The sequence below is a fragment of the Amborella trichopoda genome, chromosome 13 (genome assembly GCF_054954075.1).
Source record: "Amborella trichopoda isolate Santa Cruz 75 chromosome 13, AtrichopodaSantaCruz75HAP2 v2.0, whole genome shotgun sequence".
Lineage (NCBI taxonomy): Eukaryota > Viridiplantae > Streptophyta > Magnoliopsida > Amborellales > Amborellaceae > Amborella > Amborella trichopoda.
Genome location: NC_142348.1, coordinates 22801138 through 22826826, shown reverse-complemented (window position 1 = coordinate 22826826; position 25689 = coordinate 22801138). Strand labels below are relative to the sequence as shown.

At 34.0% G+C, this 25689-nt stretch overlaps 1 long non-coding RNA gene across 1 annotated transcript in view; it reads left to right on the top strand.

Annotated features, from left to right (window-relative positions):
* The window catches only part of LOC148779093 (uncharacterized), a 102993-nt gene that overhangs the window by 69979 nt on the left and 7325 nt on the right, over positions 1-25689 (top strand). The window contains exon 4 of the long non-coding RNA XR_016048233.1: positions 6813-6873. This is a non-coding gene — a long non-coding RNA (uncharacterized LOC148779093). The remainder of the gene's footprint in view (positions 1-6812; positions 6874-25689) is intronic.

Here is a 25689-nt window from a genome sequence, read left to right as displayed (position 1 = left end):
CTGTCCCATGAACTGGAGAAGATGGTGCCATAGGAGATGGAGAACGGGTGTCCAGCTCAATCGTCTTCTTCTTAGCTATGCTTTTTCAGTATAGGAAAGGAGAAGGACTCAACTTCTTAGGAGGTATATGCTTCTCACTCCTCTTCGGAGGAATGGACATTGGATCACTGACTGCATGAACGTGAGCCTTTGAGATGTTCGTTAATTGAGAGCACCTTGTTCTACCCTCAGAAACCAATTTGGTAGCTGGTTCTTTGAGAGATGACTCTGAAGGCGAGATGCTACTTAATTTTCTTTTCCCCTTACCCTTTGGATCGGCTTCATGTTGTTCCGATTTGATAAATGGAGCATTTGATTCCTCGCAAGGAACCTTTGAAGCTGAAGGACTTTGAGCCTTCCTTTACCCTTAGCCGGTGGCTCAGTCTCTGAATGTGCAAAACTTATGGCTAAGTTCTTCGGCTCTCTTTCTTAAAGGAGACGGAGTCTTAGCTTTTCTTTTAATGGATTTGGCATGCCTGGGGTCAACCACCATTTTGATGTTTCAAACGAGAGGGTGTGAAATCTGTCTTGAACCCCTAGCTAGTTGGCAAACAATTTGGCTAGGTGATGATAGAAGGAATCCCTGCCTTCATCCATTTGTTCCACTATGAACTCAATGTCCATAGGATGTTCAACACTGAGGGTGTTCCAGTCAAAAGGAAAACTCATTCCACTGTCCAGTAGCTAGAGCCATCAGCGATGTGACTCTTAAAATTGGTTACTATCTTCCCATCAAGCCGAAACATAGGCATGTTCTGCATCGACTGAACATAATGGCCTCTTTGTGACCCGTGGTACCAATATTTTCCATAATGGGGAACAATGAACTTGCACACATGGTTAATCGTGGTGCAAGAATCCCACACAGTCTTCACACTATTCTAGTGCCAATTTGCTTGTAAATGATAAGGGGCAGTGTTAGTTCATCCCGTGCTGCCATATGCATTGGTGAGGACTGTATAATTCGATCATCTTCTTGATGCCAACTCGGTGGGAGTGTGGCACCATGAACGCTTAGGAGATACATTATCTCCCGATTGCTGGTTGGGTCATTGTCAACCTGAGATCCATACTCATCTTTGAAAAGACGGTCAGTTGGGCCCCCAATGGGAAATGGCTTGCCCTGAAAAAAAGTTTATCACCTTGGAAAAGCTTCCTCGCAATATTATCGGATTGAAAAACAACCTTGTGTCCCAACAAGTGCAGTAAAATTTGGAAGGTACTGCAATCTATGTCGCTTGCTAGATGGTAGGTGCTTGGAAGTAGGCACCCAGCCACCTATAAACATAATGGAGAGGGAAAACCCATGCGAGCATGTCCCAAACTCTTTGAAGTGTTAGTCGCCACATTGAGCCCATTATAGATACTGCATAAGTCGGGTTGGACTTATGGCCTTGGCCAAATCACAAGCCATATAAAGGTACTCGGTCCTAACTTCAGGACCCAATATAGGACGTCAAGTAGATGGTATCAACTAGGTCTGTGGGACGGGGAGGCATCTCAACCTTAAGGACAGGGGGCTTGTTACTTGAAGTTAAAATAGGGTTGCCTGGTTCCCCTATAGCCCTGTCTGAATCGAAGAAATGGGTGATCCACACTTTAGGGCCTCCTTAAAGAGAAGCCAACTTCCAAAACTCCTTGAATGGCCTTCTCAAGGCTGTCGGCTTTCGAAGGCCGGGATAAACTTTATCCTCAAGTATGATGTCATTATCTGGGATAAACTCCTCATAACGATCTCCAAGAAGGGAAAGATCGTCAATGAAATGAAGATCCAAGAGAGACATGACGGCCTCCCCATGGTCAAAGAAGTTGGTGTTTTTCGCTCAACACTAGGTCTCCAAGTATGCCCTCACCACGTTAGTGTAACGATCATATGGCTAGGTCAAACATTCGCAGGCGCCTAAGAGTTCTGTGCTTATGAGATCATTTTAGAAGCTGCTCTCTTCCTCACATCTAAACTTGAGGGATCCTGTCAGGCAGTACGCTTGGCAATTTGATGTGCAAGTATAGGAAATATTCTATTTCCAACGACAATTTTATGCTCATAATGGAGAAGGAGGCTTTATGGAGGAAGACCCCGATGATAATCCTTGCTAAACTTGCCAAGGCCAAGAGGCTCGATCAAATAATTGATAGAAAGGGGCCATCTTAGATATTCATTGACATTGCCGTTAGCTTGGCATACGGGTCTATGACGAGCTAATTCAACCCCGGTGGACTTTTCCCACCAATCCTCTACTCCTTCAAGAATTTCTTGGGACACATGACATCTAAAATAGGAGAAAAGAGTTTCATTTAATCGGAATTTATCTGCATATCATTCATATTAGTCTAAGGCTCTGACCAACTATCGATGCCTGTCATGGCTTTAGTCGAAAGTCTGACCTTACATTTCTCATATATTGGGTTAAGAATCTGACCGATCATTGATGTTTGTCACAATCACACACACACACACACACACACGCTCACACACACATACTCGCACTCACACTCACATTCACACACACTCAAACTCACACTCACAGATATATAAGCTATCACCTCTAATCTGATAAGTCTAGACAAAATTCCATATTACTATGTATAGAATTAGGCACTAGATTGTGTTTCGTCTCTTGATGAGTTTGGGTATGCTAAATACCCCAACTGTGATAGTCCATGTAATTTTTTTTCTTATTTGTACTTGTTTTTATTAATATTGATGAGCTTCATTTTCATCGAGTTTTCTTGTAAATCAACAAGCATGAAAGCAACTTATCATCGAGCCGGATCTCTTTTTGTTATTTGATATTTGAGATCTTGATCTTGCAAGCTTGATTTGCTTAACGGTTCTTTCTTCTCTAGTTTATTTCTGCTCTTGCTTCTTTCATGCAAATATGGAGTGAATTTGCTGGCGCTTTACTTGTGGTTTGCAATTTTATTAAGTAACGTTTTCTTAACACACGCACTCTCGCTACTTTCATGCAAATATAGAGTGAATTTTCTAGAGCTTTACTTGTGGTTTGCGGTTTTATTAATTAACTTTTTCTTAACACATACACTCTTGCTTCTTTCATGCAAATATGGAGTGAATTTTCTAGAGCTTTACTTGTGGTTTGCGATTTTATTAAGTAACTTTTTTTTAACACACACACTCTTGCTTCTTTCATACAAATATGGAGTGAATTTTCTGAAGCTTTACTTGTGGTTTGCAATTTTATTATGCAACTTTTTCTTAACACACACACACACACATGCACACCAAACACACACACACGCTAATGCATAAGGATGGGTTTATATATACACTAATGTATAAGACCATGTATATACTTATTATCAATGATATATACAATTATTAGCTCAATTTGTGTACGTATTTATGTATAGCGATATATACCACCGTTTTCCGAGTGTATATATATATACTGATGCATATAACCATACAATACATTTGTTATCCGTTATATATACAATTAATGTGTAAAAATACATTTATATGTGCGTGTGTGTGTGTGATGATTATACGATGTGTATATACGGATTTGTGTATATGTAAAGTACATAATTGTATATATACAGTGCATTAATATATACATTTCTATATACATTGATGTATATGACTATATATACACTTATTATCGGTTTATACATTGATTAACGCATTGTACATTGATTTATGTACTACACACACACATGCACTCACACTCACACTCACGCATTCACACTCACACTCACACTCACACTCAGACTCAGACTCACTCACACTCACACTCACACTCACACACTCACACTCACACTCACACTCACACTCACATATACGCACACAGACACACACACACACTCACACTCACACTCACTCACACTCACACTCACACTCACAGTTATATTTAGTATCACCTCTAATCTGATAAGCCTATGCAAAATTCCATATTACTTTGTATAGAATTAGACATAAGAATGGGTATGCTAAATTCCCAATTGTGATAGTCGATGTTAATTTTTTTTCTTATTTGTACTTGTTCCTTTTAATATTGATGAGCTTCATCTTCATCGAGTTTTCTTGTAAATCAACAAGCATGAAAGCAACTTATCATCGAGGCAGATCTCTTTACGTTATTCGATATTTGAGATCTTGATCTAGCAAGCTTGATTTTCTTAATAGTTCTTTCTTTTCTAGTACAGTGCTGCTCTTTCTTCTTTCATGCAAATACGAAATGAATTTTCTAGAGCTTTACTTGTGGTTTGCAATTTTATTAAGTAACTTTTTCTTAACATACAACTCTCTCTTCTTTTATAACTTTTTCTTAACACACACACATACATGCACACCACACACACACACTCACACTCACACTCGCACTAATGTATAAGTATGGGTTTGTATATACACTAATGTATAAGACCATGTATATATACCTATTATCAGTGATATATACAATTTCTTCTCTCCCAATTGTGATAGTCAATGTAAATTTTTTTTCTTATTTGTACTTGTTTTTATTAATATTGATGAGCTTCATCTTCATCAAGTTTTCTTGTAAATTAACAAGCATGAAAGCAACTTATCATCGAGGCGGATCTCTTTACGTTATTCGATATTTAAGATCTTGATCTTGATCTTGCACGCTTGATTTCCTTAATCGTTCTTTCTTCTTTCTTGCAAATACGGAATGAATTTTATAGAGCTTTACTTGTGGTTTGCAATTTTATTAAGTAATGTTTTCCTAACACACGCAATCTCTTGCTTCTTTCATTCAACTATGGAGTGAATTTTTTGGAGCTTTACTTGTGGTTTGCAATTTTATTTACTTTTTCTTAAGACACACAGCCCGCACACACACTCACACTCACACTCCCACTAATGTATAAGAATGGGTTTGTATATACGCTTCTGTATAAGACCATGTATATACCTATTATCAGTGATATATACAGTTAATAGCTCAATTTGTGTATGTACATACCATCGTTTCAGAGTATATATATATACTGATGCATATAACCATACAATACATTAGTTATTAGCTATATATACAGTTACTAGTGTGTAAAAATACATTAATATGTGTGTGTGTGATGTCTGTATATGTACGATGTGTATACACGTATTCGTGTGTGTAAAGTGCATAATAGTAAATTTTCAGTGCATGACTATATATATTTCTATATACATTGATGTATACACTTATTATCAGTTTATACATTTATTAATGTATAATGTACACTGATTTATATACTATATACACACACACACATGCATTCATACTCACACTCACACTCACACTTACACTCACATTCACACCCACGTACACACACACTCACACTCACACTGATATCGTACGCACATGCACCCTTATGCATTGATAGTGCATACATACATTTCTATATACACTGATATGTATGTCCATATAGATACTTATTATCAGTTTATACAGTTATTAGTATATATGTACATTGAAATGTATATACATACACTCATATGCATATGTATAAAGGGTTTATATTTGCACTAATGTATTAGACCATGTGTATACTTATTATCAGTGATATATACAGTTATTAGCTCACACTCATGCATAATCACACTGACACTTAGAAATATATATACTATCACCTCTAATCTGATATGCCTCGGCGAAATTCCATATTACTTTGTATAGAATTAAGCATAAGAATGGGTTTTTTCTCTTGATGAATTGGGTACGCTAAATACGCAATTGTGATAATTCATGTTAATTTTTTATCTTATTTGTACTTAATTTTATTATTATTGTTGAGCTTCATCTTCATCGAGTTTTCTTGTAAATCAACAAGCCTGATGCAACTTATCATCAAGGCGGATTTCCTTACGTTATTCGATATTTGATATCTTCATCTTGCTAGCTTGATTTGCTTAATGGTTCTTTCTTCTCTAGTATAGTACTGCTCTTGCTTCTTTCATGCAAATATTGTGTGAATTTTCTGATGGTTTACTTGTGGTTTGCAATTTTATTATGTAACTTTTTTTTAACACACACACATATGCACACCAAACACACACACATACTCTCACTCACACTTAGGTATATGACCATGTATGTACCTATTATCAGCGATATAGAACGTTATTAGCTCAATTTGCGTATGTATTGATGTATAACAATATATACCATTGTTTTCAAAGTGTATATATATATATACTGATGCATATAACTATACAATACATTAGTTATTCAATATATATACAGTTATTACTGTGTAAAAATACATTGATATGTGTGTGCGTGTGACGTTTGTATATATACGATGTGTATGTACGGATTTGTGTTTTTGTGTATATACAGTGCATTAATATATGCATTTCTATATATATTGATGTATATGATCATATATAAACTTATTATCAGTTTATACATTTATTAACGTATATGTACACTGATTTTTATACTACACACACGCACAAACACTCACACTCACTCACACGCACTCACACTCACACGCACACTCACACATATACACACGCACTCACACACACACACTCGCACTCACACTCACACTCGCACTCGCACTCGCACTCGCACTCACACTCACACTCAAACTCACACACTCACACTCACACTCACACTCACAGATATATATATTATCACCTCTAATCTGATATGCCTAGGAAAAATTCCATATTACTTTGTATAGAATTAGGCATAAGAATGGGTATCTTCTCTTGATGAATTGGGTATGCTAAATATCCAATTGTGATAGACCATTTAAATTTTTTTTCTTATTTGTACTTGTTTTTATTAATATTGAAGAGCTTCATCTGCATCGAGTTTTCTGTTAAATCAACGAGCAAGAAAGCAACTTAACATCAAGGTGGATCTCTTTACGTTATTCGATATTTGAGATCTTGATCTTGATTTGCTTAATGGTTCTTTCTTCTAATGTATCGTACTTCTCTTTCTTCTTTTATGCAAATACATAGTGAATTTTCTGGAGCTTTAGTTGTGGTTTGCAATTTTATTAAGTATCATTTTCTTAACACACAAACTCTAGCTTCTTTCATGTAAATATGGAGTGAATTTTTTGGAGCTTTAGTTGTGGTTTGCAATTTTATTAAGTAACTTTTTCTTAATACACACACACACCACACACACACACACTCACACTCACACTCACAGTCACACTCACACTAATGTATAAGAATGGGTTTGTATATACACTACTGTATAAGACTAAGTATATACCTATTATCAGTTATATATGCAGTTATTAGCTCAATTTGTGTATGTATTGATGTATAGCAACGTATACCAGTAGTTTCAGAGTTTATATATATACTGATGCATATAACCATACAATAAATTGTTATCAACTATATATACAGTTACTAGTGTGTAAAAATACATTGATGTGTGTGTGATGTCTGTATATATACGATGTATATATACAGATTTGTGTGTATGTGTAAAGTGCATAACTGTATATTTTCAGTGCATTATTATATGCATTTCTATATACATTGATGTACATGACTATATATACACTTATTATCAGTTTATACATTTATTAATGTATATATACACTGATTTATATACTACACACATATATACGCACTCACACTTGCACTCATACCCACACTCACACTCACACTCACACTCACACTCACACACATACACACACACTCACACTCACACTCACACTCACACTGATATGCGCTTGCACATGCACACTTATGCATTGATAGTGCATATATAAATTTCTATATACACTGATATGTATGACCATATAGACACTTATTATCAATTTATACAGTTAGTAGTGTATATGTATATTGAAATGTATATACATACACTAATATGTATATATATAAAAGGTTTATATATACATTAATGTATAAGACCATGTATATACTTATTATCGATGATATATACAGTTATTAGCTCAATTTGTATACGTATTGATGTATAACAATATATACCATTGTTTTCAGTGTATTTATATTTACTAATACATATAACTATACAATACATTAGTTATCTGCTGTATATATAATTATTATGCGTGTGTGTGTGTGATGTCTGTATATATACGATGTGTACATACTGATATGTGTATGTGTAAAGTGCATAACTGTATATATACAGTGCATTAGTATATTCATTTCTATTTACATTGATATATATAAAGATATATACACTATTTATCAGTTTATACAGTTATTAGTATAAATGTACATTGATTTACTCCCACCCACAATCATACTCCCACCCACACTCTCTCACACACACACTCACACTCACACTCACACTCATACACACACACACACACTCATACTCACACTAACACTCACACTCACACTCATACTAACACTCACTCACACACTTACACTCACACAGACTGACACACTCACACATTCACACACTCACACGCACACTCACACTCACCGCCACACTCACTCTTGCAAGCACACTCACACACTCTCACATACACTCACGCACTCACACTCACACTCACACTCACACTCACACTCACACTCACACACTCACACTCACACTCACACTCACACTCACACTCCCACTCCCAGTTACACTCACACTCACACTCACACTCACACTCACACTCACCCTCACACAGACACAGTCACAACTCACACTCACACTCACACAAACACTAGCACTGACATTGACCCTCACAGAGATGTATACTATACATGCGTGGTGTGTATGGACTGATGTGTGTATATTTACGATATGTATATGCATATCTTTTTGCGTATATGTATACAGTTGCTTGCTATCAGTTATATGCAATTATCGATGTATATATACACTGATATGCGCACACACATGTACCCTTACGCGTGGATAAGTGCATATATAATGTGTATGTATACACTAATACATGCATTCTATATACATTGACATATTTGACCATATTGACACTTACCATTAGTTTATATGTATATATGATGTGCATATAAATGATATGTATTTACTGATATGTTTATGTGTGTATGTATAAACTTGCTATCAGTTATATATGCACTGATATGCGACACACATGTGCACGCTCACCCATTGATAGTACATACATTTATTTCTGTGTACACTGATATATATGACCATATATAACACTTATTATCAGTTTATACACTTATAAGTGTATATATACAATGAAATGTATATACGCACATTCATATACATATGTATAAAGGGTTTATATGTACACTTATGTAAAAGACCATGTATGTACTTATTATCAGTGATATATACCGTTATTCGTTCAATTTGTGTAGGAATTGATGTATAGCAATATAGACCATTGTTTTCAGTATATATATACATACTGATGCATATAACCATACAATACATTAGTTATCTGTTATATGTATAGTTATTAGTGTGTGAAAAATACATTGATATGTGTGTATGTATGCGTGTGATGTCTGTATATATACGCTGTGTATATACTGATATGTGTGTATGTTTAAAGTGCGTAACTGTATATATACAGTACATTAATATATACATTAGTATATATGATGATATATATAGTATTTATCAGTTTATACAGTTATTAACATATATGTATTCTACACACACACTCGCACTCACACTCACCCACACACACACACTGGCGCTTACACTCACACTCACAGTCACTTACACTCACAAATATATATACTACATATATATGCGTGGTGTGTATCGACTGATGTGTTTATGTATAATACGATATGTATATACTGATATTGTTATGTATATGTATACAATTATCAATATATGTATGCACTGATATCCGCATGCACATGCACCTTTACGCGTTGATAAGTGTATATATACTGTATACACTAATACATGCATTCTTTATACACTTATATATATGACCATAAGGACATATATTAGAAGTTTATATATATACAGTGTGTATATATACGATATGTATATATTGATATGTTTATGCGTGCATGTATAAACTTGTCTGTTATATGTAACCATGGTATGCGTACGCACATGCACCCTTATGTATTAATATTGCATATATATATTTTTATATACACCGATGTTTATGACCATACATACACTTTTTATCAGTTTATACAGTTATTAGCGTAGATGTACATTGATATGTATATGAATGCACAGGTGGCAGTTGCAGCCAACAAGGTAAAGGGACAGATCCCTTGCCCCCTCCTTTTTGATTAGTTTTCCTCTCAATTCGTACCATTCGAATCATTATCTTCTCTGTAAATGATTTTTCCTACCATATACAATTTCCAAATTGTGATAAAATCAGGTATTAAAGAAGGAGATTATTTCTTCTGGCTATCACGTCTAATCAGATAAGCTTAAGCGAAATTCCATATTACTTTGTATAGAATTAGGCATAAGAATGGGTTTTTTCTCTTGATGGATTGGGTATATGCTAAAATACCCAATTGTGATAGTCCATCTAAATTGTTTATCATATATTTGTACTTGTTTTTATTATTGTTGATGAGCTTCATCTTCATTGAGTTTGCTTGTAATTCAACAAGCATGAATGCAACTTATCATCGAAGCGGACCTCTTTATGTACACTGATTTATATACTACACACACACACTCTCACTCTCACTCACTCACACACACACACTCTCACTCACTCACACACACACACACACTCACACTCGTGTTGTGTATGGATTGATGTGTGCATATATACGATATGTATATACTGATATGTTTATGCATGTATGTATACTGTTGCTTGCAGTTTTTGTATAAACTGATATATGTTCACTGATATTTATATATGCACACTCATATGTACATGTATAAAGGGTTTATATATACACTAATGTATAAGACTATGTATTATTCTCAGTGATATACACAATTATTAGAGCAATTTGTGTACGTATTGATGTATAGCAATATATATCATTGTTTTCAGTGTATATACAACTATTAGTGTGTAAAGAATACATTGATATGTGTGTGTGTGTGTGATGTTTGTATATATTCGATGTGTATATACTGATATGTGTGTATGTGTAAAGTGCATAACTGTATCTATACAATGCGCTAATATATATATTTCTATATATTGATGTATCAGTTCATACAGTTATTAACGTATATCTACATTAATTTATATACTACACACACACTCACTCACACTTACACTCACACTCACCACTCACACTCATACACACACAGACACATACACACTCGCACACACTCACACTTACACACACTCACACTCATACACACTCACACTCACAGATATATATACTACAGACATACACACACTCACACTCACACACACACAGATATATATACTATACATGTTTATGTGTTGTGTATGTACTGATATGTGAATATATACGATGTGTTTATACTGATATGTTTATGCGAGTATATATACAGTTGCTTGGCATCAATTATATACAATTAGCAATGGATATATACACATATATGCACACACACATGCACCGTTATGCGTTAATAAGTGCATATATATTGTGTATGTGTATGTTATTACATGCATTTTATATACATTAATATATATGATCATAGAGACACTTATATATATATATATATATATATATATATATATATATATATATATATATATATATATACAGTGTGTCTATATAAGATATGTATATACTGATATGTTTATGTATGTATACACTTGCTATTTATAAACACTGATATGCGCACACACATGTACACTTACGCATTGATAATGCGTACATACATTTCTATATATACTGATATATATAACTTTATAAACACTTATTATCAGTTCATACAGTTATTAGCGAATGTTATCAGTTTATACAGTTTATGCCTTTATTGACGTATACGTACACTGATTTTTATACTACACACACGCATTCACACTCACACTCACTCACAATCACACTGATACTCACAAATATATATACTATCACCTCTAATCTGATATGCCTTGCGAAATTCCATATTACTTTGTATAGAATTAGGCATAAGAATGGGTTTCTTCTCTTGATGAATCGGGTATGCTAAATACCCAATTGTGATAGTCCATGTAAATTTTTTTTCATCGAGTTTTCTCATAAATCAACAACCATGAAAGTAAGTTATCATAGAGTTGGATCTCTTTACGTTATTCAATATACGAGATCTTGATCCTGCAATCTTGATTTGCTTAATGGTTCTTTTTTCTCTAGTATACTACCGCTATACTACCGCTCTTTCTTCTTTCATGCAAATATGGAGTAAAATTTCAGGAGCTTTTCTTGTGGTTTGCAATTTTATTAACTTTTTCTTAACACACACAAACTCTTGCTTCTTTGATGCAAATATGAAGTGAATATTCTGGAGCTTTACTGGTGGTTTGCAATTTTATTAAGTTACTTGTTCTTAACACACACATACTCTTACTTCTTTCATGCAACTATGGAGTGAATTTTTTGGAGCATTACTATTGGTTTCCAATTTTATTAAGTAACTTTTTCTTAACACAGGCACACACACACACCACACACACTCACAAACACACTCACATACGCACACACACTCACACACCCTCACAAAAGCACACACACACACACACTCTCGCACACACACACTCACACTCTCACTCATACACTCGCACTCACACCCACACCCACACCCACATACACACTCACACACCCACACTCACACACACACTCACACTCACTCACATTCACACTCGCACTCACACACACCCACACTCACACACCATACACACTCACACTCACACTCATACTCATACACACACACACTCACTCTCACTCTCACTCACTCACTCACACTCACACTCACGCACACACTCACAATTACACTCGTTCACACACAAGCTCACACACTCACACTCATACTAATACCCGCACTCACACTCACACTCACAATGACACACACACTCACATTCACACTCACACTCACACACACACACACTCATACTCACACACACACACACACTCATACTCATGCTCACTCACACTCACATAGACTCACACTCCCACATTCACACACTCACACTCACACACACACTCACACACACACACTCACGCACCCTCACACTCATGCACACACTCACACTCAACTCACACTCACAGTCACAGTCACTGTACAGTTACACTCACTCAGATATATACTACACATATATGCGTGTTGTGTATGGACTGTTGTGTGTATATATACGAGATATATATATTGATAAGTTTATACGTGTATGTATACAGTTGCTTGCTATCAGTTGTATACAATTATCAATATATATATATACAATTATCAATATATATATATACTGATATGTGCTCATACATGCACCCATACGCGTTGATAAGTGCGTATATATTGTGTATGCATACACTTATACATGCATTCTATATACACTGAAATATATGACCATATAAACATATATTAACAGTTTATATATAAATATATATATACAGTGTGTCTATATATTATATGTATATACTGATATGTTTATACGTGTATGTATAAACTAACTATCAGTTATATATACATTAATATGCGCATGCACATGCACCCTTCTCAAGTATAGTACTTATCTTGCTTCTTTCATGCAAAAATGGAGTGAATTTTCTGAAACTTTACTTGTGGTTTGCAATTTTATTAAGAAACTTTTTCTTAATACATACACACTCTTAACACACACACATTCTTTATTAAGTAACTTTTTCTTAACACACACACACTCTTTCTTCTTTCATGCAAATATGGAGTGAATTTTCTAGAGTATTACTTGTGGTTTGCAATTGTATTAAGTAACTTTTTCTTAACACTCACCACATACACACACACTCACACTCACATTCACATTCACACTCACTCTCACTCTCACACTCACTCACACTCACTCACACTCACACTCACACTCACACTCATTCTCACACTCAGACACACACATATACACTCACACTCACACACACTCACACTCACACGAACACACACTCACACACACTCACACTCACACACACATACTCATACACTCACACACGCTCACTCTCACACATTTACGCTCATGCTCACATTCACACTCAGATATATAGTACACTTATACGCATGTTGTGTATAGACTGATGTGGGTATATATACTATGATGTGTTTATGCATGTATGTATATAGTTGTTTGCTTTCAGTTATATACAATTATCAATGTATGTATATAATGATACGTGCACGCACATGCACCCTTACGCATTGATAAGTGCGTATGTACTGTATATGTTTACACTAATACATACATACTATATACAGAAATATATGACCATATAGACATTTATTAGCACTTTACATATATATACATAGTGTGCATATATACGATATGCATATAGTAATATGTTTTTACGTGTATGTATAAACTTCCTATCAATTATATATACATTGATATGCGCCTGCACATGCACCCTTGCGCATTGATAGGGCATACATACATTTCTATATTCACTTATATGTATGACCTTATGGACACTTCTTATCAGTTTATACAGTTATTGGTATTTATGTACACTGATATGTATATACTCACACTCATGTGCATATCTGTATTGGGTTTATATATACACTAATATATAAGACTATATGTGTACTTATTATCAATGATATACATAATTATTAGCTCAATTTGTGTACGTATTGATGTATATCAATAGATACCATTCTTTGCAGAGTACATATATATATATATACTGATGCATATAACCATATAATACATTAGTTATAAGCTATATATACAATTATTAGAATGTAAAAATACATTGATATGTGTGTGTGTGATGTCTATATGTATATGATGTGTATATACGGATTTGTGTGTATGTGTAAAGTGCATAACTATATATATACAATACATTAATATATACGTTGATGTATATGACCATATATACACTTATTATTACTATATACCTTTATTAACGTATATGTACACAGATTTATATACTACACACACTCACAGTCACACTAACTCTCACCCTCACCTTCACAATCACACTCACACTCACACTCACACTCACACTCGCACTCGTACTCTCACTCTCACTCTCACTCTCACTCTCACTCTCACTCTTACTCGCACTCACACTGACACTGACACTTATAAACACTCACACTCACACTCACACTCACACTCACAAATATATATACTATCGCTTGTAATCAGATATACAATTGCGAAATTCCTTATTACTTTGTATAAAATTAGGCATAAGAATGGGTTTCTTCTCTTGATGAATTGGGTATGTTGAATACCCTATTGTGATAGTCCATGTAAATTTTTTATCTTATTTGTACTTGTTTTTTATTATTATTGATGAGCTTCATCTTCATTGAGTTTTCTTGTAAATCAACAAGCACGAAAGCAACTTATCATAGAGGCGGATCTCTTTACATTTTTTGATATTTGAGATCTTGATATTGCAAGCTTGATTTGCTTGATGGTTCTTTCTTCTCTATTATAGTATTGCTCTTGCTTCTTTCATGAAAATATAGTGTGAATTTTCTAGAGCTTTACGTGTGGCTTGCAATTTTATTAAGTAACTTTTTCTTAACACACACACATTCTTGCTTCTTTCATGCAAATATGGAGTTAATTTTTTGGAGCTTTACTTGTGTTTTTGCAATTTTATTAAGGAACTTTTTCTTTACACACACACATGCACCACACACACACACACTCACACTCACACTCACACTCACACTCACTCTCACACTCACACTCACACTAATGTATAGGAATGGGTTTATATATACACTAATGTATAAGGCCATGTATATACTTATTATCAGTGATATATACAGTTATCAGCTCTATATGTTTATGTATTGATGTATATAAGCATAGAATACATTAGTTATTGGCTATATATACAATTACTAGTGTGTGAAAAATATATTGATGTGTGTGTGATGTTTGTGTATATATAAAGTACATAACTGTATATATACAGTATATTAATATTTACTTTTATGAAAATACTGTTAATGGCACAAATTAAAGCTCAAAGCATAATTTTTTACTGATAAATAAGAAGCAGAGAGTGTGACTACAGGACCAAGTAATCAATATTTTAATGTTGATTGTGTAAACTGTAAACTTACAGGAGCAAGCAATTGTACATATAGGATTAGTTCCCCAAACTTAATCCTTCAGCTCTGTTTCCTCAAGAAAATGAAAAGCCCTCTTCAAACTATCCCAAATCAGAGAGAAAAACCCTTTTCAAACTATCCCAAATCAGCTTTTCATCTTCTTAAATCAGCATCCCATCTTCCTTTTCTCTCTCTAAAAATCAGTTAAGGCCTCTTCCATTAGAGTTCTTTCTTTTCTCTCTCTAAAAATCACTTAGGGCGGCCCCTTTAGGGTTTGTGAAAACTATTTTCTTCTTCTTTCTTCTTGCTATAAACCCTAATGGCCATGAGCCGAGCCATATTTTCTTCTCTTCCTTTCCTTCGTCGTTCTTCTTCTTCTCTTTACACAGTAAACATAGATGTAAATCCCAAATTTATATGAACTTCTTCCAACTAAAGAAATTTATAAAACTTTAACCATAGTTATGGAGTGACCATAGACACCATACCATAATTAAATAACTATCGTGACAAAACAAAAATCGTGTGTTTATTTTTTAGTACCTGCTAAGTAGGAGTTATGTTTAAGTATTTAATAAATAAATTTGTAGTATATTTATTTGTTTTTGTATGTAATAAGTAAGTGTGATGTTTCTTAAAGTATTTAATTGGTAGATTTATATGGTACTTTTTTTGGTATATACTAATTACTTATGTATTTAATATTGGATGAGAGTCACAAGACATCTAAATTAATTGACTTAATTATATTAGTTTAGTAAAGTTTTTATAGATGAATTAGTAAATTGATGGCTTTGACAAAATTTTTATTTTTTAGAATTTCAAAAATTCTAATATGATAAATTTATTCGATTTTTTTACTCTGATTTTTTTAGCCTAATCCGATATATTAGCGATATCTTTATATGAAGTATTTTTACCAATCCGTATTTTTTATCCGATTTTTCATCTGATTTATTAAAATAAAAAACGATTTATTTCCGATATGTATATACTTTATGCATGTATGTATAAACTTGCTATCAGTCATGTACACACTGATATGCGCACACATATGCAACCTTACGTATTGACAGTGCATATATACATTTCTATATACACTGATATAAATGACCTTTTAGACACTTATTATCAGCTTATACAGTTATTAGTGTATATGTACACTGAAATGTATATACGCACACTCATATGCATATCTATAGAAGGTTTATATATACACTAATGTATAAGACCCATGTATGTATTTATTATCAGTGATATGTACAGTATTGAGCTCAATTTGTCTACGTATTGATTTATAACAATATATACCATTATGTTCAATGTACATATATTTATACTGATGCATATAACCAAACAAAACATTAGCTATTTGCTTTATATACAGTTATTAATTTGTAAAAAATACATTGATATGATGTGTGATGTCTGTATATATACGATGTGAATATACTGATATGTGTGTATGTGTATGTGTATGTGCAAAGTGCATAACTGTATATATACAATGCATCAATATATACATTTCTATATACAATGGCATATATGACGATATATACATTACTTATCAGTTTATACTGTTATTAACGTATATGTATATTGATTTATATGCTACACACACACTCACACTCACACTCTCCCTTACACTTACATCACACTCACACACTCACTCACATACACACACGCACACACACTCACACACACTCACTCACATACACACACACTGACAATGACACTGACACTGACACTGACACTGACATTGACACTGACACTGACACTGACACTGACACTGACACTCACACTCACACTCACACTCACACTCACAGTCACAGTCACACTAACACTCACTCACACTCACACTCACACTCACTCACACTCACACTCACATTCACACTCACTCACACTCACATTCACTCACACTCACATACACTCACACTCACAGATATGTATACTACACATATGCATGTTGTGTATGGACTGATGTGTGTATATATACGATATGTATATACTAATATGTTTATGCCTATTTTTGCGATCTTGATCTTGAAAACTTGATTTGCTTAATGGTTCTTTCTTCTTTAATATAGTACTTCTTTCATGCAAATAAGAAGTGAATTTTCTGGAGTTTTACTTGTGGTTTGCAAGTTTATTATGTAACTTTTCTTAACACACACACTCTTGCTGCTTTTATGCAAATATGGACTGAATTTTTTGGAGCTTTAATTGTTGTTTCCAATTCCATTAAGTAACTTTTTCTTAACACACACGCACACATACACAATCACACTCACACTCACACTCACACTCACACTCACACTAACACTCACACTCACACTCACACTCACACTCACACTTACACTCACACTCACACTCACACTCACTCACACACACACTCACACGCGCACACACACACTCACACACACTCACACTCACACTCACACTCACACGCGCTCACACTCACTCACGCAGTCACAGTCACGGTCACAGTCACTATCAGAGTGACACACACACTCGCACACTCACACATTCACACACATAGGCACACACACTCACACTCACAACTCACACTCACACACACTCACATTCACACACACTCACAAACTCACACACTCACACTCACACTCACTCACACTCACTCACACTCACACTCACTCACACTCACTCACACTCACACAGACACTCGCACACGCTCACACATACTCACACACTCACACTCACACTCGCACTCACACACACACTTTCACACTTACACACACACACACTCATACACACTAACACACACTCACACAGACTCACACTCACACGCACTCACACTCACAACTTACACTCACACTCACAGATATATGCTACACATATATGTGTGTTGTGTATGGACTGATGTGTGTATATATACGATATGTATATACTTATATGTTTATGCGTTTATGTATACAATTGCTTGCTATCAATTATATATAGTTATCAATGTATATATACACTGATATACACACGCACATGTACCCTTGCACGTTGATAGGTTCATATATACTGTGTATGTATACACTAATACGTACATTCTATAAACATAGATGTATATGACCTTATAGACACTTATTTACAATTTATATTTATATATGGTGTTCATATATACTATATGCATATGTTGATATGTTTATGCATGTATGTTTAAACTTGCTATCGGTTATATATACACTGATATGCGCACGTACATGCACCTTTGCGTATTGATTGTGTATATACATTTCTATACGCACACACACTCACACACTCACATAGGCACACACACTCACACACACTCTCGCACACACACACTCACACTCCCACTCACACTCGTACACACACTCACACTTACACTCACACTCACACTCACACTCACACCCACACTCACATACACACACACACACACACACTCACACTCACACACTCACATTCACACTCGCACTCACACACACCCACACTCACACACACTCATGCACCGACTCACACTCACACTCATACTCATGCACACACGCACACTCACTGTCACTCTCACTCTCACTCTCACTTTCACTCACTCACACACACTCACACTCACGTACACACTCACAATCACACTCGTTCACACACAAGCTCACACACTCACACTCACACTCACACTCACAATCACGCTCACACACTCACACTCACACTCACACACACACACTCTCATACTCACACACACACACTCATACTCACACTCACACTCCCACTCACACTCACACTTACATAGACTTACACACACATTCAGACACTCACACTCACACTCACACTCACACTCACACACACACTCACTCACACACTGACACTCATAACTCACACTCACAGTCACAATCACTATCACAGTTACACTCACACTCACATATATATACTACACATATATGCGTGTTGTGTATGGACTGTTGTGTGTATATATACGAGATACATATATTGATATGTTTATGCGTGTATGTATACAGTTGCTTGCTATCAGTAGTATACAATTATATATATATATATATATATATACTGATATGTGCATACACATGCACCCATACGCGTTGATAAGTGCGTATATTGTGCATGCATACACTTATACATGCCTTCTTTATACACTGAAATATATGATCATATAAACATATATTAACAGTTTATATATAAATATATATAATTAGTGTGTCTATATATATACTGATATGTTTATACGTGTATGTTTAAACTAGCTATCAGTTATATGTTTAAACTAGCTATCAGTTATATATACATTGAAATGCGCACACATATGCATCCTTACGCATTGATAGCGCATATATACATTTTTATGTACATTGATATATATGAATATATATACACTTATTATCAATTTCTACTGTTATTAGCGTACACGTACATTACTGTGTATATGAATGCACAGGTGGCTATTGCAGCCAATAAGGTAAATCGACATATCCCCCCACCCCTCCGTTTTGATTATTTTCCTCTCAATTCTTTCCATTCGAATCATTATCTTCCATTTGAATGATTTTTCCTTATACAATTTTCCAAACTGTGATAAATTCAGACCTTAAAGGATTATTTGCTCTAGCTATCACCTCTAATCAGATAAGCCTAGGCGAAATTCTATATTAATTTGTATAGAATTAGGCATAAAAATGGGTTTCTTCTCTTGGTGAATTGGGTATGCTAAATACCCAATTGTGATAGTCCATCTAAATTGTCTTATTTGTACTTGTTTTTATTATTATTGATGAGCTTCATCTTCATCGAGTTTTCTTGTAAAGCAACAAGCATTAAAGCAACTTATCATCGAGATGGATCTCTTTACATTATTCGATATTTGTGATCTTGATCTTGCAAGCTTGATTTGATTAATGATTCTTTCTTCTCTAGTATCGTACTTATCTTGCTTCTTTCATGCAAAAATGGAGTGAATTTTCTGAAACTTTACTTGTGGTTTGCAATTTTATTAAGTAAATTTTTTTTAATACACACACACTCTTTATTAAGTAACTTTTTCTTAACACACACACACTCTATCTTCTTTCATGCAAAATATGGAGTGAATTTTCAAGAGTATTACTTGTGGTTTGCAATTGTATTAAGTAACTTTTTCTTAACACACACCACATACACACACACACACACACTCACACTCACATTCACACTCACACTCACACTCACTCTCACTCTCACTCTTTCTCACCCTCACACTCATACTCACACTCACACTCACTCTCACACTCAGACACACACACACACACTCACACTCACACGAACACGAACACACACTCACACTCACACTCACACACACTCACACACACGTACTCATACACACACACGCTCACTCTCACACATTCACGCTCATGCTCACATTCACACTCAGATATATAGTACACTTATACACATGTTGTGTATGGACTGATGTGTGTATATATACTATGATATGTTTATGAGTTTATATATACAGTTATTTGCTATCAGTTATATACAATTATCAATGTATGTATATAATGATACGTGCACGCACATGCACCCTTACGCATTGATAAGTGCGTATGTACGATATATGTTTGCACTAATACATGCATACTATATACAGATATATATGACCATATAGACATTTATTAGTACTTTACATGTATATATAGTTACGATATGTATATACTGATATGTTTTTGCATTTATGTATAAACTTCCTATCAGTTATATATACACTGATATGCGCCCACACATGCACCCTTACGCATTGATAGGGCATACGTACATTCCTATATACACTGATATGTATGACCCTATGAACACTTCTTATCAGTTTATACAGCTATTGGTGTTTATGTACACTGATATGTATATACTCACTCATGTGCATATCTGTATTGGGTTTATATATACACTAATATATAAGACCATATGTGTACTTATTATCAGTGATATATATAATTATTAGCTCAATTTGTGTACGTATTGATGTATATCAATATATATCATTCTTTTCAGAGTATATATATAAATACTTATGCATATAACCATATAATACATTAGTTATAAGCTATATATACAATTATTAGTATGTAAAAATACATCGATATGTGTGTGTGATGTCTGTATTTATATGATGTGTATATACGGATTTGTGTGTATGTGTAAAGTGCATAACTATATATATACAATACATTAATATATACGTTGATGTATATGACCATATATACACTTATTATTACTATATACCTTTATTAATGTATATGTACACTGATTTATATACTACACACACTCACTGTCACACTCACTCTCATTCTCACCCTCACACTCACACTCACACTCACTCACTCATACACACACACACTCACACACTTACACTCACACTCACGCTCGCACCAGCACTCTCACTCTCACTCTCACTCTCACTCGCACTCACACTGACATTGACACTTACACACACTCACACTCACAAATATATATACTATCACTTGTAATCAAATATGCAATTGCGAAATTCCTTATTACTTTGTATAAAATTAGGCATAAGAATGGGTTTCTTCTCTTGATGAATTGGGTATGTTGAATACGCTATTGTGATAATCCATGTAAATTTTTTATCTTATTTGTACTTGTTTTTTATTATTATTGATGAGCTTCATCTTCATTGAGTTTTCTTGTAAATCAACAAGCACGAAAGCAACTTATCATAGAGGCAGATCTCTTTACGTTATTCGATATTTGAGATCTTGATATTGCAAGCTTGATTTGCTTGATGGTTCTTGATTTGCTTGATGGTTCTTTCTTCTCTATTATAGTATTGCTCTTGCTTCTTTCATGCAAATAAAGTGTGAATTTTCTAGAGGTTTACTTGTGGCTTGCAATTTTATTAAGTAACTTTTTCTTAACACACACACTCTTGCTTCTTTCATGCAAATATGGAGTTAATTTTCTGGAGCTTTACTTGTGTTTTTGCAATTTTATTAAGGAACTTTTTCTTTACACACACACAATGCACCACACACACACACACACTCACACTCACACTCACACTCACACTCACTCTCACACTCACACTCACACTAATGTATAGGAATGGGTTTATATATACACTAATGTATAAGGCCATGTATATACTTATTATCAGTGATATATACAGTTATAAGCTCTATATGTTTATGTATTGATGTATATAAGCATAGAATACATTAGTTATCGGCTATATATACAATTACTAGTGTGTGAAAAATACATTGATGTGTGTGATGTTTGTGTATGTGTAAAGTACATAACTGTATATATACAGTGTATTAATATTTACTTTTATGAAAATACTGTTAATGGCACAAATTAAAGCTCAAAGCATAATTTTTTACTGATAAATAAGAAGCAGAGAGTGTGACTACAGGACCAAGTAATCAATATTTTATTGTTGATTGTGTAAACTGTAAACTTACAGGAGCAAGGAATTGTACATATAGGATTAGTTCCCCAAACTTAATCCTTCAGCTCTGTTTCCTCAAGAAAATGAAAGCCCTCTTCAAACTATCCCAAATCAGAGAGAAAAACCCTTTTCAAACTATCCCAAATCAGCTTTTCATCTTCCTAAATCAGCATCCCATCTTCCTTTTCTCTCTCTAAAATCAGTTAAGGCCTCTTCCATTAGGGTTCTTTCTTTTCTCTCTCTAAAAATCACTTTGGGCGGCCCCTTCTATTAGGGTTTGTGAAAACTATTTTCTTCTTCTTTTTTCTTGCTATAAACCCTAATGGCTATGAGCCGAGCCATATTTTCTTCTCTTCCTTTCCTTCGTCGTTCTTCTTCTTCTCTTTACACAGTAAACATAGATGTAAATCCCAAATTTATATGAACTTCTTCCAACTAAAGAAATTTATAAAACTTTAACCATAGTTATGGAGTGACCATAGACACCATACCATAATTAAATAATTGTCGTGACAAAACAAAAATCGTGTGTTTATTTTTTGGTACCTGCTAAGTAGGAGTTATGTTTAAGTATTTAATAAATAAATTTATAGTATATTTATTTATTTTTGTATGTAATAAGTAAGGGTGATGTTTCTTAAAGTATTTAATTGGTAGATTTATATGGTACTTTTTTTGGTATATACTAATTAATTATGTATTTAATATTGGATGAGAGTCACAAGACATCTAAAGTAATTGACTTAATTATATTAGTTTAGTAAAGTTTTTATAGATGAATTAGTAATTGATGGCTTTGACAAAATTTTTGTTTTTTAGAATTTCAAAATTTCTAATATGATAAATTTATCTGATTTTTTTACTCTGATTTTTTTAGCCTAATCCGATATATTAGCGATATCTTTATATGAAGTATTTTTACCAATCCGTATTTTTTATCCAATTTTTTCATCTGATTTTCAAAATAAAAACGATTTATTTCCGATATGTATATACTGATATGTTTATGCGTGTATGTATAAACTTGTTATCAGTCATGTACACACTGATATGCGCACACACATGCACCCTTACGTATTGACAGTGCATATATACATTTCTATAAACACTGATATAAATGACCTTATAGACAATTATTATCAGCTTATATAGTTATTAGTGTATATGTACACTGAAATTTATATACACACACTCGTATGCATATCTATAAAAGGTTTATATATACACTAATGTATAAGACCCATGTATGTACTTATTATCAGTGATATATACAGTATTTAGCTCAATTTGTCTACGTATTGATTTATAACAATATATACGATTATGTTCAATGTACATGTATTTATACTGATGCATATAACCAAACAAAACATTAGCTATTTGCTTTATATACAGTTATTAGTTTGTAAAAAATACATTGATATGTATGTGTGATGTCTGTATGTATACGATGTGAATATACTGATATGTGTGTATGTGTATGTGCAAAGTGCATAACTGTATATATACAATGCATCAATATATACATTTTTATATACATTGACATATATGACGATATATACATTACTTTTCAGTTTATACTGTTAGTAACGTATATGTATACTGATTTATATGCTACACACACACTCACACTCACACTCTCCTTTACACTTACACTCACACACTCACTCACATACACACGCACACACTCACACACACTCACTCACATACACACACACACACACTGACACTGACACTGACACTGACACTGACACTCACACTCACTTGCACTCACACTCACACTCACACTCACACTCACACTCACACTCGCACTCACACTCACTCACACACACTCACACTCACACTCACAGATATGTATATTACACATATATGCATGTTGTGTATGGACTGATGTGTGCATATATACGATATGTATATACGAATATGTTTATACCTTTTTTTGCGATCTTGATCTTGAAAACTTGATTTGCTTAATGGTTCTTTCTTCTTTAATATAATACTTCTTCTTTCATGTAAATAAGAAGTGAATTTTCTGGAGCTTTACTTGTGGTTTGCAAGTTTATTATGTAACTTTTCTTGACACACACACTCTTGCTTCTTTTATGCAAATATGGAGTGAATTTTTGGGTTTACTTGTTGTTTCCAATTTCATTAAGTAACTTTTTCTTA